Source organism: Mus musculus, chromosome 11, assembly GCF_000001635.26.
Source record: "Mus musculus strain C57BL/6J chromosome 11, GRCm38.p6 C57BL/6J".
NCBI lineage: Eukaryota > Metazoa > Chordata > Mammalia > Rodentia > Muridae > Mus > Mus musculus.
The window spans coordinates 15,394,175-15,412,700 of record NC_000077.6 but is presented as its reverse complement, the minus strand read 5'-3'; the positions used below and the strand labels follow the sequence as shown (position 1 = coordinate 15,412,700).

Sequence of the window (18,526 nt, the reverse complement as noted above, 5' to 3'; positions counted from 1 at the left end):
GAGTGGCTAACCAACGACTGGTCCATCTTGAGCTCCATGCTACAGACTGAGCTTACCCCACACACTGCCTAGAAGACCAGGATTGTGTATAGTCTCAAGCATTTGGAACTTTATACACATCCACTTTGTAGACTGAACACATTAGAAGAACACAGATGAGAAATGTGATACATGTACACAAATGGGTGTTGAGAGACCCTCACTAATAATATTCACAAGCTGGATATCAATCAGAAACTCTTCACAATTATGAGAGATAGCATATTTTTTATTTTTAGTTAAGTTTTATTTTTTAAAAATATGGAATGCTTCACAAATTTGCATGTCATCCTTGAACAGGAGCCACGCTAATCTTCTCTGTATCGTTCCAATTTTAGTATATGTGCTCCCGAAGCGAGCACTAGAGATAGTATAATTGTTGGGTTGACTTTTTCTTCACATTATATGAAGATTGACTTTAGACACTTTAGACTTTCTATTTTTCAAAATAGAAAAATCTGGTGGTAAGACATAGAAATGACAACACTAGAATCTGACCAGTACTCATGTCTCTGTCAGTACAGATGTAACAATTGAAAATACAATCTAGAATGTATCAGATATGGTCTCCCTACTGATTAGTTGTAATAAAGTTCTGACAGCCAATGGGTAGAGTAGGAAGTGGGGAACTTCTGTGCAGACAGAGTTACATGGGAAAAGAAAACAGAAATGGGTGATTTGTGATTAGACATGAGGGAAAACACAAACTGCAGGAGAGTAGAGATGTGTAGAACTAGCCAAGTACAGAGTCATATGTAGAATAGGTGGGTTAAGGCTGAACACTAGCAGGACACTGTCCAATCAAAATGTATAAGCTTTAAACTTCATCAGGACTTTCTATGTCATTATTTATACCATTGGTAGGTGCTACATCCACTCCAGTAGTGACAAGCAGCGCAACAGGCCCCGAAAACCTGGGCGCTATCCTGAGGCGAAAAGTTCACAGAAACTTAGTCTCCTGGAATCGTGGCATCCTGTATAAAGAATGCTCCAATGTCCTTGCTTTAGTTGGTAAACAGATCTGTGTGCTTTCCCTTAATATTGCTTTATTACAAGTGCTCCTAAGGATTTATTTTCTTGACATATAGCTAAGTTAGATTCTAGGCAGTCCTTGATCCGACCTTGGGCATGGATAGCTAAGTCACTGCCCTACATAGGAATTTACCATTATCTAGGAAGAAGGAAGTTTGTGATCTAAGAAGGAACCAAAGTAGATACTTAGAAGTATAGATAGCTGAGTTTCACCCATACACAAGTATTTACAATGGTCTAGGGGGAAGGTGGACTATATAACAGACTAGAATAGGAACTATAGCAAGGGCCCAATGCCCTTGACCCTGGCTTCTAAGATTAAGTGGACCTTAGGTGGAGCTGTTTTTGATCCAAGTTGTTAACATTGAATTTTATCCCAGTTGGTTCCTGCCAGTCCTTCCGTGTTTGCATTCCTCTGTTTTGTGTAAGAATCCAGTAACCTCTTTGTACCTTGCTGGTATGTCACCCAACTTCCCTATTTTCTTCTGTATAAAAAGTTTGATGCTCGATTTGACAAATTACATTCAAATTTTACACAATTTTTTGTGTTGCTTCTATTTGTCATTCACTGACTCATTGTCCACCTGCAACCAGAGACCCGTTCCACGCAGATAGGAGACCCAAAAAGGGGATAGTCTGCGGCAGGTAGGTCCAAAAAAATCCCATTTTACCTGTTGCAGACAGCCAAACAGCTATAGAAAGAACTGTGTGGTATGTAAATTATATATATATTTATATGTGTGTGTGTGTGTGTGTGTGTGTGTGCGCGCGCGTGTCTCTGTGTGTGTCTCTGTGTGTGTCTGTGTGTGTGTGTATAATAATATAATAAAAATACAAAGATATGAGCCAAATCGATGATTCTACTTCAATGTTTAAGAACTTAAAATACTATTTTGTATCTTAAAAATACTAGTTAATTTAGTAAAACTATAAAGGGACCAACATGTACTCTACTAAAGCTCACAGCAATCAAGAGAGGAAAACAAAATCATTGTTATGGTCTATGAACATCTTAGAGTTCCAAGGGTACCAGCAACCTGAGAGATGCTACAGCTGCACATTATTTCTTTCATTATATTCTAATTTCCATTTCTTTAATAACTGTGGAGGGTAAGGATAGATCTCTGATAGCTAATGGGAAATTATAAGTCACCTCCTGGTATGCTGTACATCATTGCATGTTATCTCCTTTTTGGATTTTTTCATATAAAATAGAATACATTTTATAGGACTACTGCACTCCTAGAAAACCCCCACCCCCACCCCACCCCCCAAAGAGCCACCTTTCTTCTAGCTGCTTCCTATTTGGGACAGATCAACAGCCTGATATTAGTCCACACCTACAGCTTGTCTACCTCCCAGGAGGTCATCAGTAACCAGGAACACAGTAGGCCTGCTTTAACCAGAAACACAAGAGGCCCAACCTAAACAAAGACTGAACTGACTGCCTTCAAGGAGATCCTTTCTACCTGCCTCGAAGGAGGCCAGCTACAGTCAGAGACACTTAGGCCAGCTAACACCAGAGATAACCAGATGGCCACAGGCAAGTTCGAGATTATAAGCAACAGAAGTCATTGCAAATTGGCACCACTAGAACTCAGTTCCCCTGTTACAGCAATCCCTGGATACCTCAACATGCTTAAAAAGCAAGATAATGTCCTAAAATCCCATCTCATGAAGATTATAGAGGCCTTTAAAGAGGATATCAAAAATTAGATGAAAACAGTCACAGGGTTGGCTTTGGGGCAGAGGAAGGGAGGGACCTGGGAATAGGAAGGGGAAGTGGGAGGGACATGATCAGGTAGTAGGGGCAGGGGAGAACAGGACTGAAGCCCTGGTGGCCAGCAGAAAGAATGGAAACAGGCAAGCTCAGGATGTAGGAGGTAGGGTGGGTGGGGAGAACTCTGTAGAATGTACTGGAGACCTAGAAGGTGAGAGACTCTCAGGGTTCAAGGGAGGGTGCTTGGATTAAGTGCTCTACAGTGGGGAGGGGGAACTTGTAAAGTCAACCTCCAGTGTAGGGAAAAGACATCAAATGTAAGAATGGAGTAGCCATCCCACAGTCCAAGGCTCTGACCCAGAATTGTCCCTGTCTGAAGGAACTGTAGGGACAAAAATATAAAAGAGCGTGAGAGAAAGGAGGTCCAGTGACAGGCCCAAACTGGGATTAGGCTCAAGGGGTGGCTAGGGTTCCTGACACTGTTACTGATATTGTGGTGTGCTTGCAAACAAGAGCGTAGCATGACTGCCCTCTGAAAGGTCCAACAAGCAGCTGAATGAGTCATATGCAGATATTAGAACTCAAGTAATGGAAGGAAGCCAGGAACCCCTGAGGTTGAATTGGGGGAAAGCTGGAAGAAGCTCAGGAGGAGGGCTACCCCATGGGAAGACCAGCTGTCTCAACTGACCTGGACCCCTGAGATCTCTCAGATACTGATCCACCAACAAAGTAGCATACACCAGATGATACGGGGCACCTGACACATATACAGCAGAGGACTTCCTGGTCTGACCTCAGTGTGAGAAGGTGCACCTAACCCTCAAGAGACTTGAGGTCCCAGGGAGTAAGGAGGCCTGTTGCAGTGGGGGTTGGGGGATATGGACATCCTCTTGGAGAGAGGGGGTATAGGAGACATGAAATGGAGAGCATCCATGGGGGCAAACAGGGAGGGTGATTAAGTTTGTACTGTAAAAAGGATTAAAGAATAAAAATAAATAAATTTAAAAAAAGATATACAGATAAACACAAATAACAGGTAAAAGCACTTAAAGAGGAAACAAATAAATCCCTTAAAGAAATACAAGAAGATGCAATCAGTTGGTTCAAGGAATTGAACAAAATAGTCCAAGAACTAGATATGGAAATAGAAACAATAAAGAAAACACAAAGGGAGGCAACCCAGGCTATGGACAACATAAAAAATTGATCAAGAGGTATAGATAGATGCAAGCATCACTAACAGAATACAAGAAAGAGAAGAGAGAATCTCAGGTGTAGATGATACCATAGAAATTATTGAAACATCAGTCAAAGAATATAACATCAGTCAAATAATATACAAAATGTAAAAAGCTCCTAACCCTAACTCTCTATCTCTATCTCTATATCTCTATCTATACCTATATATATATGTATGTATAGATAGATAGATAGATAGATAGATAGATAGAGAGAGAGAGAGAGAGAGAGAGAGAGAGAGAGAGAGAGAGAGAGTTATATGTTGTATAGAAAGCAGGATGAGAGAGAGAAAAAAATTACTCTGACAGCTTTGTTCTGGTAAATGTAAGTTAAAATAAAGAATACTAATAAAACTATGAGAGAAACATAATTACTGAAGATTATATGTCGAGTAAATATAAACTTTAAAAACAGAGTTGAAATAATGCTACCTACACATTGACAAAAACTAAGATGCCATCACACCAGGCACACAGTAACCCTGACACTATTGCAGATACCAAAATATGCTTGAAGACGGGAGCTTGTTATTTTTTGTAATACATTATTTGTTAATATATCACCAAATCCTTTACTGTGCATTTTATTGGAAATGCAGAAATATCACTAATGTGAAGGGATGCAAGAAAGGTGATAATCCAAATCAAAAAGAATTTTTGAGAGAAGAATCTATAAGAATAGAATCTAAGGCTATTAAACCCAACCCAACACCAGACATGGAAGTGCATGTTTGTGTTTCAACACTCCAGAAAGAGAGACAGGGGATTACAGTTTAAAGTAACCTTGCACAGCAACATTGTAACACCAAGAGTAGAAAATAGCAACAAAACTAAACTCACATGCATGCACAGGTCAGAGATAATAGAAAACACCGCAAATGAGCTTGGTTGAAACCATATCCCCCAAGTGATGTCATTTGTTTGTTGAATGTTTCCAGGAGACATGCCTCAAGGCTGTGCTGCTCCAGAGAACCTGTTAGTCCTTTAAGAAATGGGACATAGAGGAAGTTGAGTCACCAAGAGCATACCTTTTAAGGACATATTGGACTCATTTGCTCCCTGCTTTTCCTAGCAGGCATTTCATCCTGCCACATAATCTCTTGTCCTGTCACAATCCCAAAGACAGTGAAGTCAACTGTCCATAGGTTGGAATCTCTGAAATCATTAGATGAAATATACCTATTCCAGGTTTAATTTTGCTATTTTAAGTTTTTTTTCACAGTAGCAGGCAACTCACTAAGATATCAAATACTATATATTTTCCATGACAATTCTATGTCGCTACTTTACACATAACTGTCATTCCAATTTACTTTGGCAGCTGTGAAAATGTTGACGTGAATATGAGACATTGCTTAGCGATTTCTATGTATTTATTCAAGAAATTTTCACATAAGATAATTAAGGAAGTTGAAGTGTTTGCCAAAGTTTACAAAATTTATACTTAGAATTTAGCAACACTGTATGGGAAGTGATTTTTTAAACAATAAAAGCAGATAGTTTATAGAAATGTTTAAATCTGATGGAAAACAAGAAGGCATTGCTAAAAGCAGTCTCTCTAGGCATTATCTTCATTAACAATCTTGTACTTGGCTTCCACATCCAGTTGCTTTATTCTACCAAGAAGGTGAGTGCTACTTTTATCACCCCTACTTGTAAATGGCTGTTACAGGCCCCCACTGCCCTGTATATAAACAAAAATGAAAGAATAAAAGACCTATACAAATAATTATAGAAATTTTATTTAAAAAACATCAGCTTGATTTCTAAAATAAAATGAGATCCTGCAAAAACCAGTAAATGAATAAAAGAATACCAAATATCAGTAACAACAATTATATTCTTTATGTCTTTCTTCTGTATTTCCTACTTTTTAGATCATTGGCTGATTTTGCACACAAAATTTTTTTGGGGATTTTAATATGATTGAAACATATCTCTTTTCCCTTTCTTCATGAACTTTATCACGTATTCCTGCTAGCTCTCCTTTGAAATCATATTTTTTTTAATTTTTTTTGCTCTTGATGAGAACATCAAACTAGTTTAAAAGATAGATTTATTATGTTTATAGTCCTCATAATTAACAAGTTCTGTAAACTTCTACATGCAATTCTCTTTCTCTGGAAATATAATTTTTACCAGTTTGAAAATTTATTACCTTTAATGTTAATAAAGTTAATAAAGATTGTGCAATAAGTAGATGATATTAAACATGACTTCCAATTCTTCAACTCCATAACAAATATAAAATTAACTAAATTACTGTTCATTTTAAGTGTTTTCCTTGTCATTATACATGTAGCTATCACTTATAGCTATATATACAGTTTACCAACCCTGATACAGCTTCTCTAGACTCATATGTCACAGCTAATAGATATGTATAAGTTTAGTTTCAATTCACAATAAATACATATGAACATTTGTATAATCTTATGTGGCTCAACTCAAGACAAAAATCTATAGGTAACAAAGAGTATGCAAGTGGCCCCAAATTGCTTATTCAATACTGAGTGGCTAGCCCTGAAATTATATACATAAAGGTAGCATTATCCAGATGGAACAAGTTGTGTTTATATTATTGTTTTTTATATTTGGAAAAGACACACAAACACACACACAGTATATATACCTATATACTTAGATAAGTATCATATTATATATATAAATATATATGTGTGTGTATGTGTATAATAACTGTATATGCATATGTATGCATATATATATATATATAATAAAAGAAATGGAAGCCATATTTGAAAGGTATTAAGTGAAATAAATAGGAAGGGCTGGAAGGAAAAGAGGAAGTGTAAAAATAATGTAATTAATTATACAAATTTTAAAAATTGATGATTTGTCCTAAAAAAGAGAATGTAGCATGTAATATATGCCTAGTTGGCATATATTTAGATAGATATGTAATAGACTGCCATGTATGTGTCTATGTAACTTAACTCATGTGTCTTAGTAAATAAGTAACACACATATATATTAAGGAAAATCAGATATTTTTCAGTACTTCTCAATTGCTACTCTTGTCACTAAAACTGTGAATTTATAATTGCTTGTTGTAAATCTAGGGTGAAATCCAAGACTTGCAGCACAGCTCAGCCAAGGAGCCCAGCTCAGCATGATCTAGTATGTCACAGAGACATGGGTTCCATTTTGTCTGACTTCTAAATTTGAGGAAATACGTTAAAAAAATGAGTGAATACATGACCAATTTTCAGGAAGAAAAATTGCTGGGCTCTAAGATATTTGAAGAATTCCTCACCTACCGTTAGTATATTAGGTCTGTCTTTTTTAATTTCTACAGTTCCAACAACTTCAATAAAATTATCATGTACAATTTAACAGCAGCATTAATGAAGCTGACTAGTCTATAACATGCAGAAGCAGTTTTATCACCCATTAAAATAACTGAATTAATATATTTTTATCCCAACTACTGAAGAGTTAATCCAATAACAGTTTCATAATGAAAAAAAAAAACTGAAAATATTTTCTCTGATTCAGTTAATGATAAAAACTTTAAAGCCAGAAATCACAAGGTATAAACAGAATGTACTTTTAAATTTGAGTTCTTCAATGTTACTATACACCTTAAAGCATCTACAAAAATATATTAAGTGTGTGATATTTCCAATACACAGATCCATAGGAAAAGGAAATCTAGCCAACACCACAGGTTTCTTAACCAGTTTCCTGGGTATTAAAAAGCTATGCCTCCTGAAAATTCCTGTGGTCAGCAGAGTAAAAGTCACTGTGTTCTAAGAGAAACAACAGTTTCATTTTGTAGCTCTAAAAATAATGTACTATGGAAACACTGAGTGTTTAGTTTTGATAGAATTAAATAGGACTTGCAATCTCTGATATTACAATGAAAACCTGGTCATTATTGAGAGAACACCACCTAGCACCAGAAGACTTTGTTGATGACTCCATTCCTCTTTTTTTCATTACTGGAGTCACATGGGTTGTACAGACATCAGCAAGCCTCACCAATTTCTGAATAACTTTATGGAATATGATATGCCTATCAACTCTGACAAAGAAGATTTTGAAATTACCTACCTGTATCTTGATATATTCTTTTGCAGAATACTATAAATCATTTCAAATAATGTTTCCTTTTCCTGCTTGGAGATATGCTTTCTTATGCTATAATCATAATTGTTCATATCCTTCTAGAATTGTGGGATTCTTAAACTTATACCATGTCATAGGGCCATGCCCTTCAGTTTAAAATGTGCAGTGAGTATTTTTTAATTTTTTTCCTTATTTAACATTTTCCTTAAAATTTTTATTAGATATTTTCATTATTTACATTTCAAATGTTATCTACTTTCCTGGTTTCCCCTGTGACCCCTCAATTCCCTCCCCTCTCCCCCTGCTCACCAACCCACCCACTCCTGCTTCCTGGCCCTGGCATTCCCCTATACTGGGGCAGAGAACCGTCAATAGGACCAAGGGCCTCTCCTCCCATTGATGACCGACTAGGCCGTCCTCTGCTATATATATAGCTAGAGCCATGAATCCCACCATGTGTTTTCTTTGGTTGGTGGATTAGTTCCAGGGAGCTGTAGGGATACTGGTTAGTTCATATTTTGATCTCTTAGTTACTGTGACGTATATCTCAAATAATTAGAAAATATTCCTGAGGTAGAAATTCATTGGTATATTTAAATTTTAGGTTTGTTTTACATAGGTAACTGGGATAAGAGAAATTGACCACCCAGGATTTTAAAATATATTTTTAGGTAGAAATATTCTATTCATTGGGAACTTAATAATTCTCATATGATACTGTATCTTCTCAAAGCCAGAAGCTGTATCAAAGGTGAAAATATCTTACACTCTGTATAACTTCCTATTTGAAAGTTAGTAGAGAATGACTTAGTGAAATAAAAAAAAAATTACAGTTGACTTTAAAAAGAAAATTTCAAAACAAGATACAATAACAGGTGATATGTTGTCAAGACATTTTAAAAATATTTAACTAAGTTTTGAACTCTGCCTAGATCTTTGGTAACTTTGTGAAGTATCATGTTGAATTTGAGGAGGTGTTGCCTTGGTGGTCAGTGAGAACTTTTATTTAAAAATCCATTGCTGATAGTACAGGTATATGAGTATTAGGATTAAATTGCCTAACAAAATTGATATATAGAAAACTTAACCCCATAAAACAGTGCTTATGATATGTAGCTTAGTAATATGTGGTTGATAGCCAATTGAGAATTTGTGCTCATTAGTGAATTGTCATTGTCTATCATGGGATAGGATCTATTTGTACTATGAAAGTGAGTGCCACATTTTTGGATTTTCGTTTTTATACAAGGTCTTTTTGTGCGTTACAGGCTGGTCTCAAATTTGACCTCCTCATTTCTCTGCCCCTACATACTAGATACTGTACGACCAGCAAAGCTTATGTGTACCTGTTTAAGATTCCTTGTTTTGAGACCATGATCCTGATGGTACAGTACCAATAGGCCCCAGTTCAGTCCCAGCACTATGCAACCAGTATAGAAACATGGACGTTAAATGAAGATGTGTTCCTTGTACAGTGTTCTGGTTTTGATGATCCCCTCAAAAGCCAATGAATTACAGGCTTACAGCACAGTGTAGCTTTTACGAAGAAGGAACTTGTCAGAGATCATTAGGTCATTGGGGACATGTACTGAAGGAAATTCTATTAGTACTGAAGGAATATCTATTAATCTAACATCTTTCCTTTTTGCTTCCTGGAATGGCAGGTTTGCTGTAATCTATGATGACTGACAATGTCATTCAAAATACTCATTAGAGGAACATAGGGCCGCTGTATTCTGGTTGGGAACTTCTAAAAATTTGAGTTAAGTAAAACTTTGTTTTATAACCTATCCTAGACTGTATAGAGATGGAGATATGATTGCTTTACGAGCAGAAAAGAATCACATTGGATAAAACTAACGGAAGGCTCTTTGCACAAAGCTGACCTGTCTTTATTAGTTTTGCTCTTTGGATTATGGTATTTCACTAAAGCTAACCAATCATCTTTTTCCTTCTAATCATGGAATATTATGTCGTGAGGGACCATTTTCTGTAACACAACCAATGTGCACATAACCGATGATGTCGGATCTCTATTCCATTCCACATTTTAAACAAGGAAATGCCAGCTCCTGAGAATCCTTGGTCCTTGAAAAGCTGAAAAATATATCCCATTTTGTTGCTGGAAAAGGTTGTTTGTGCTCAGTCTAGATCTTGAGAAAATACATTTCTACTAGGATGGTCCGTATCTCTGGTGTTGGCTTTTCCCTTAGCCTAGACCAAGGGTCAGAACAGCTGAGGATAGCACCTCAGCCATGGACTATGTTGTCTATTGTCTAAAATGGACACATTTTTAGGTATAGTAGCCTGGAATCATTAAGTGGTTTTCTTCATATACAAAGGATCTAAAGCAGAGTAATTTAACCATGTTTCCTTTCAATGGATATTTTATTTCTGGCATTCAAAAGTAGATGTTCGAAACTAGGGTTATCTATGCCACAGATAAGTCTCCAAATGTATTTAAACCAGTCAGTCCTAACCTGTCAAGAATGGTGTGCATAATGTAACATTTTTAAAGATATTTTTCTAAGTCTTATGTCTTACTTTACCTGAGTTAAAGAAAAAAATAAACCTACAAAAAACCCAATGTTAGATAAAAACAACACTTAGTATTGGCACTCATCAGAGGCATTTATAATACCTTAAAATACCCTTCGCCATCTGGTATATATAGTACTAAATTTATGAAGTGTTTTCACTACAGAGACTCAGATGTTATAGCAGTATGCTTCAACAAAGTTTAGCTACACTCCCAAATAAAAGTTCATTTATTGATTTGTCCTTATTTCTCACACATTTTCATTAGGATAATGGGGAGTCTGTATATAAATGTCTTCCAATCCTTTTCTTATAATAGACTAAGAACTGGGTATACTGTTCTTATAAAGGTTATTTAGGTTTATTGTGCTGTAATTCAGGCCAGGCTCACTTGTTCAAATCACATAACTTTTTACAAATAAATTTCTGACATCTTCTTTTCTTTTAAATTCCATTCTCCATATCATTGTCACAGTAATATTTCTGAAAGCATAATTTAGGATGTATCAACATATTCCTTGGGCTTGTTTTTGCTACTAATTGACTGATATATCCTACACTTAGTTAACTATAGAGAATAAGCTCCAGGTAATTTCATAATTGAAGATGCAAATGATTGTCTACCTTAGTAAGAGTATGGAATGTCTTTTTGCTTAACATGTATGTCTTTTCTGTTTTGTCACTCATTGTAGAGGATCATCTATCAATTTTTATCATATTTGAAATTAATAGTTTTAAAGATTATATTTTACAATTACAATTTTTAGTTTTATAATATTTCTACTAAACATGATTATTACTGTGAAAAATATGACTTTAAATTCAATAATATCCCCAAGTTTATTAGCTATTCATAGGTATAGAAGAAAACAGTTATCTTGATTAAAAGTTATACTGCAAATATATTTGGAAGCATTTTTAAATTTGAAATGTATAATTAAATGATATGATAAGGGAGTGTCCAGTTAACTTTTAGTGTGTTGTTGCCTGACTTTCTTTGCAAGGAAATAACTACCAGAAACAGGACTATAAATAAGGCAGATCACTATATCTGGTAATTGTGTGACTCAGAGTAACTCATCAGGAAATTAACAGCTAGCAGAAATTCCTGAACATTCCTTTTCTAATTGCTTGCTATAGGAATGAATTGGTTAATTTTTCCAAACTGACACAAACCAGTGTCACCTGGGAAAAGGAAATTTCAAATGGGAAAAAAATGTTCTAATCAGATTGACCTGTAAGTGAGTTTGTATGGCTTTTTCTTGACTGGTATGCCCATTGACTGGGTGTCCCTATGACCTGGGCAGTTGGTTATAAATCAATCAAGCCAAGCGAGTCAAGGAGAGTACAAGCTAATAAGTCGCACTTCTCAATTGTCTCTGATTTAGTTCTGCCTCCAGATCCCTGCTTTAACTTCCTGTCTTGATTTTCTTAAGTTCATCATATTTTATCATAGCAATACAAAGATAACCAATACAGACATTAAAATAAAAAGTGAAGTGTAATTTTAAAGAAGGCAGAACACAGGGACAATTGCTCGAACTTTTGGGCACATCTTAGCTGAAAATCACCATAGGAATTCAGTTTTGTGATAATATTAGAAACAGATATTTGAAGATATCTATAAAGCACCATGGCATTCTGCCAATAGTTCACTCCTATGCACATGTCTATCTGGCCAGATTTGAATTAAGCAAAGGTGTATTTATATTATAAAAACCCAGGCTTAATTATCAATCTATTTCCCTTTGTATAAAAATCACAAAAAGATTACAAATAAATTATTTATGATATGCTCAAAATAAATTATTTTAATACATTTACTAAAAAGGCAAAAGTAGTTGTATTACCTTAATCCACACAAATTATAACAAGAATAGCTTTTTGAATATTCAGTCATAGTATTGAAAAGGTACATGTGAATATTTTGTTTCTATATGACTGTATGGAGTGATGAATTGAAATACATGTAAAAGATAATTTTAACAGAAATGGATTTTGAATGGCAAAGATTGTGTTCCTACATTCGCTGTTATTAAAGAAAGTATCACAAATTATATGCAACTTCACCCAAGAATCTTTGAAGGCAGTTGAGTGATCTTCACCTTTTACCAGTCCTTTGGTTTAAAGAAACATAGTTGGATGCTGATAAGCCAGATGCTACCACATGTCACTAGTCAGTTTTAACAGTCACTCACATCTATTGGCCAGATTCGCTTTAATTTTCTTCATCTTCTCTGATACTAATCTGGCTTAATTTAAATGGTATACGTTTGGATTGGATTATGGCATAACAGTACTCCAGTGTTCCTTTCCGCTCACGTCTTTCTCTTTTAAATGTTTTATTGACATTTAGATACACATCCTGCTGAAAGAAAGAGACTAAATGTGTGATACCTTAAAAAAAAATCTCAGCAGATTCCCATTTGTTAACATACACCAAGAATCTTTAGAAAACCTACTAAAATTGTGAACAAAAGATTATAATCAAGAATTTCTGGAGGGGAGGCCCTTGGTCTTGTGAAGATCATATGTCCCAGTACAGGGGAACACCAGGGCCAGGAAGCAGGAGTGGGTAGGTTTGGGGAGCAGGGCAGGGGAAGGATATAGGGGACTTTCGGGATAGCATTTGAAATGTAAATGAAGAAAATATCTGATTAAAAATGGAACGTAGGGCCCCCAATGGAGGAGCTAGAGAAGGTACCCAAGGAGCTGAAAGGGTCTGCAAACCTATAGGTAGAACAACAATATGAACTAACCAGTACTCCCAGAGCTCGTGTCTCTAGCTGCATATGTAGCAGAAAATGGCCTAGTCGGCCATCATTGGGAAGAGAGGCCACTTGGTCTTGCAAACTTTATATGCCCCAGTACAGGGGAAGGCCAGGGCCAAGAAGTGGGAGTAGGTGGGTAGGGGAACAGGGCAGGGGGAGGGTATAGGGGACTTTTGGGATAGCATTTGAAATGTAAATGAAGAAAATATCTAATATATATTGAAAAAATAAAGATTTGGAAAAAAGAAAAAAAAGAAACTGAAAAGACAAAAAAAAAAAAAAAAAAGAAAGAAAAAGAAAAAAAAGAAGAAGAAAAGAATTTTCGTAAAGAGGATTTTTTAATGTTCTGAGGTCTTATCCACACAGAAGAACTTCGTCTTTTCTAGCTTCCAATCTCCATGCTTTTTTGGGCTTCTGGGTCTCATGCTCTCTATTACCCAAATGTAATCTAAGAATCTTCCCAAAGCATGAATTCATGATTTTGAATTTCAGGATTGTCTTCCACAGAATGTTCCTAAGTAGAAATTTGAAATCCTATTAGTGGCCGAAATTAAAAGAAAAAGTAGTTCTGAGGTGTACTTTTATATTTTCTAGGTATTATTTAAGGATTTCACAGAATCAAGTTTGAGTATACATCGCCATATGAGAGTGAGTTTTGTTGAGAAGTTAAAATAAGCCCTCAAGCATCCCTGATTCCTAGCTTTACATATATAACAAGGACTGTGAAACTAAATCAGTTTGAAGCTTTCAACTCTAAACCTGATATGCAAGCAAAGTTTTAAACACACACATACAGACATACACACATACAGACACTGATTACTTTTATGATACTTTACAGTGAAAAGTTCATCATTAGTTAAAAGGAATGTTATCTATAGAAATATGAAAATAAAATATCAACAATGATGTGTCCACAGAAAAGGCAATGAAGTCAGGCAAGCCTTGTGCAGAAACTTTTGACAAGCTTAAGTTAAGATGAGCAGAATGTTCAACAGTGACTACATCCCTGAGGCCAACAGAAAGCCGATCCCATGTTTTTAACAATAAAAAATGACCATATATTTTCCCAAACAATTAAAATATATGCCAAATTAGTTCAGTAAAAATTATTAAAGGGATAGAAATTAATTTAAGCAATAACCACTTGCATTTGCCTTTTACTATTGTTCTTTCTCAAAGCCCCATGCTACTGGGATGTTTCAGTGGCTTAAAATAAATTATAGACATTAATTGGTCATATATGCATGCTCTAGCCCTAGGTATCACCCTGTTCTCTGGGATCTAACACTCATCTATGTCTGATACCCCAGAGCTCAGTGTGGAGAGCCTTGCCGGGAGCAATCGCCATTATAAGATGGCGCTGGCTTCCGCTGTGCCTAACTAGTAAACAAGCCTTGTGCGCAAGTGTGAGAGTGAACTCATGCCTAGTCACTGCCCATCTCGGAGAGTAGTAATGAGGTGATGGGCAAGCAACGCCACATCAGGTGCTGAAACGCCACGCTGAAGGCTATATAAGCAGCACCATTTTCTGGGGTCTGGGTCTTCCCTCCTTAAGAAGCAATAAAGCTTGCCGCAGAAGAATCCAGTTGTCCAAGTGTGTTCTTGCTGGCGAGAACGATAGCTCGGGACAGCTCAGAACTTCTTCAATTTGATAAATCTAGAACTAAGATACTCATCTGGCCTGTTCCCTTTTCTACAACTGCAAGCACACACTCTAGTACCACACTTCCCCCATCCTAACTTTATATGCATTAAGATATTTGGATTAATGAAAGAGTCAAGTGCTTTTCCATAAGTCTATGGTGTTAGGAATTAATGAATTGACAAGGGTTTATAGAGATTTGAAATTGTTTACAGATAGGGTAGTAATAACAAAGTAAAAAAAAGTAACAAAACAAACAAATTAGGTATGTTTTTTTCCTTTTCTTGTTTATTACATGGGTTATGCAGATTGGAACTCAGATCCTGTAAAACACAAAACAGATGTTGGGAGAATGGAACAGAACATTTCAGAGAAGACAACAAGCCACTCAGCAAGTCACAGTGTGAGGCACAAAATGATTATTGTTACAAACAGAAGAAAGTTTTTTCTTCCAGTGAATTTCTTGGTAAAGCTGAAGATCACTGTGATATAAAGCTTCTACACTTAGTAAAGGTGAGAATGATGTTCAAGATTCTGAATTCGCAAAATGTACATGAAGTAAGGGATATCCAAGTTGTATGTTTATATTATGTTCTGTTAGGATCCACTTTGCATAGATAATTAAACTGCAGCATAACAACTGACCTTTAAAGTATAAAGTAAAATATTATTTCAGGAAATTATGAACCTGATTAAATATTTTCAAATATATCATTTTCCCATTTGATGCAAAATCAGGTTCTATTTAGCATTTATTATTTCTCATGGTCATAGGAAGTTGTTTACGTATTAAAAATTACATTTACCCAAAGAGGTAAACAAAGAAAGATAATACACCAAGTTATTGGGAACATTTTGAGTCTGAATATGTAGATAACATGGACTCTATTTGTAATTTAAAGATAGAAAATGGGGATTGTTCCTGTTCTTGATTCTCTTTGTACCAATAGAGAATAATATTCAATATTATGCAAAAGTAACAATTTATTTTGTATCCAAAACTATTTTTTCTATAATATATTCTAATTGTTTGCAATGAAACAGTGATCCAGAAATGTGAAGGCTGAACAAAAACTTACAGCAATAATTTAAACAGTATTAGACAACTTTTGTGGTCATTATTGCACAGTAAATTTTCTTATTCAAAGAAAGCTGATTGGGAATGTAAGACTAAAGGAAAAATTAATGTAAATGTGGCATATAATGCATAATTGTACAATGGCATTGTGGACACCCTGTAATATTTTCAAAAAAATAAATTTTTGACATATTTATGTTTCAAGACAGTTATGTCTATCATTCACTACCTTTATTTTCATGTACTCTAAAATAAATTAGGAAACAGAAATTGATACATTAAATTGGATTTAATATTTTCCCAAATAAAAGAGAAAGTATATAAAATATTGATGGGGACTTTCAAATTGTAGATTAGGAAACAAATTTTAAAGTAAATGCAGAAGGAACTAGGTTCATGCTGTACTCCATGGGATTTAGCCAAGTCACCAAATACTATTGCTTCCTTTTTCAGAATACAGTCCTACAAATTTATATAGACACATTTGCATTGTCTATAAAATTAGAAATAAAATAATTAATACTATAATTGTCAACCAAAAACAACAGTGACATATTTGATCTAATATTTATTATTTCATTTATGTTTATCTGCCTATCTGTCTTATCTGTCATCTATCTATCTATCTATCATCTATCTATCTATCTATCTATCTATCTATCTATCTATCTATCTATCTCTCTACTTAGTTATATAAAATCCAACTATTTAATCTGGACAAATGATAGGAGAGATTTTTTACATTTATATACCAGGTACTTTTATCTTTTTCTCTCATGAAATTTCAGAAAAAAATATTAGTTCTTGTCACAATGTTAAAAGAAGACACACAATGTCTACTTCTGTCCATATAACCTGATCTTGTCCACTGCAGTCCACATTCCATAGCCTCCAAGGCTGCAGCAGAACAGAACTCTCCTTGGTAGAATTTGGATTTTAAGGCAGTAAGCCATCTGCTCTCCTTCTTTGAGCCAATCAGCAGCAGTGTGAGAGGTTAATTGCTCACTACACTATCACTGATTGAACTCAGGAAGACAAATTATCTCTGCTCATATTAAATTACAAACGAAACAAGCCTTCCCCTTATCTGTATAGGTAACCCAAACATAATCACCATATTTCTTTTTCTAGGAGGTGTGAACATAATAATATCTTTGAGAAAAATTGCAAATCTAGATATCTGGTAACCATTTGATCTTTATATTTTCTACTCCGATTTTTCTCATAATTGTCTAGCCAAAGTAAAAGAAACAATAAACTTGCTTTTAAGGAAGTTTTACATATAAATATATATTATATTTATTTATTAGTTTATTTTTTAATTTATTTTTGAGACAGACTATACTGATCTCAACTAAAATCAGAGTATAGATTAGATGCCTAAACCTGTTGCCTTTGACTTCAGCGTTGTTGTACAGTTATGGGCCATGCCTATCTTATAAGGAATAGACTTAATGTGAAATATAATTAGTTTTCCAACAAAGATATTGTGTATTCTGTTTAAAAAAATGGAAACAAGAAGAAAAGGTTGGACAATAGAAACCCATACTTTAGTTTTGGCCTCCATAAATATAGATTAAAAATATCCTGTATACAAAAATATTTAGCTCTTGTTTCTCAGCAACTTCATTAGCATTTTTAAATGCCAGACACTTTAAATCAGAAAGATGTTTTTGGGGGGATTTGCTTAAAATATGAAAAATGTTTCATTCACTTTATTCACACACCCATGCTCATCTATATATAAATATATACAGATAGATATACACATATACAGATGATATACAGATATACAGATATATACAGATATACAGATAGATACAGAGATATACAGATATACAGATATAAAGATAGATATACAGATATACAGATAGATATACAGATATGCAGATATGCAGATATGCAGATATACATATATACATACATACATATATACATATATACACATATACATATATACATATATACGCATATATGCATATACACATATACGCATATACACATATACACATATACATATATACGTATATATTACACTAATATATAGTGAGTATTTTCAAAATATTGCAATGACCATTTTTAGGTAAAATAATTCAGTCTATATGTCAATAAATGAATCTCCAAACACAATATTGACAGAATAAGAAAAAAGAAAATAAAAGAATAACTAAACTGCCGAGTTGTGTTCACACAAAAAGTGCAATACATATATCATAAGCAGAAGAAAAACTCAAAGACATAAAGAGTTGGAGAAGTCAGAGGTGACTTCTGGGACTAAGCTTTCTAGCCTCTCATGAGTGCACTATCAGGAGCTGTGGGGTCCTGTGAGTTATCTGTGATGTGGTAGCTGCATGTCTCTGCACAGGGCATGGTAGG

The 18,526-nt window shown here is 34.9% G+C and overlaps 1 non-coding gene across 1 annotated transcript; it reads right to left on the bottom strand.

Moving 5' to 3' along the window:
- Window positions 1-294: 294 nt before the first annotated feature.
- On the bottom strand, window positions 295-401 carry Gm24707. The gene has a single exon (XR_003949871.1). It is a non-coding gene; the product is annotated as a U6 spliceosomal RNA (small nuclear RNA).
- Between the last annotated feature and the right edge of the window lie 18,125 nt (window positions 402-18,526).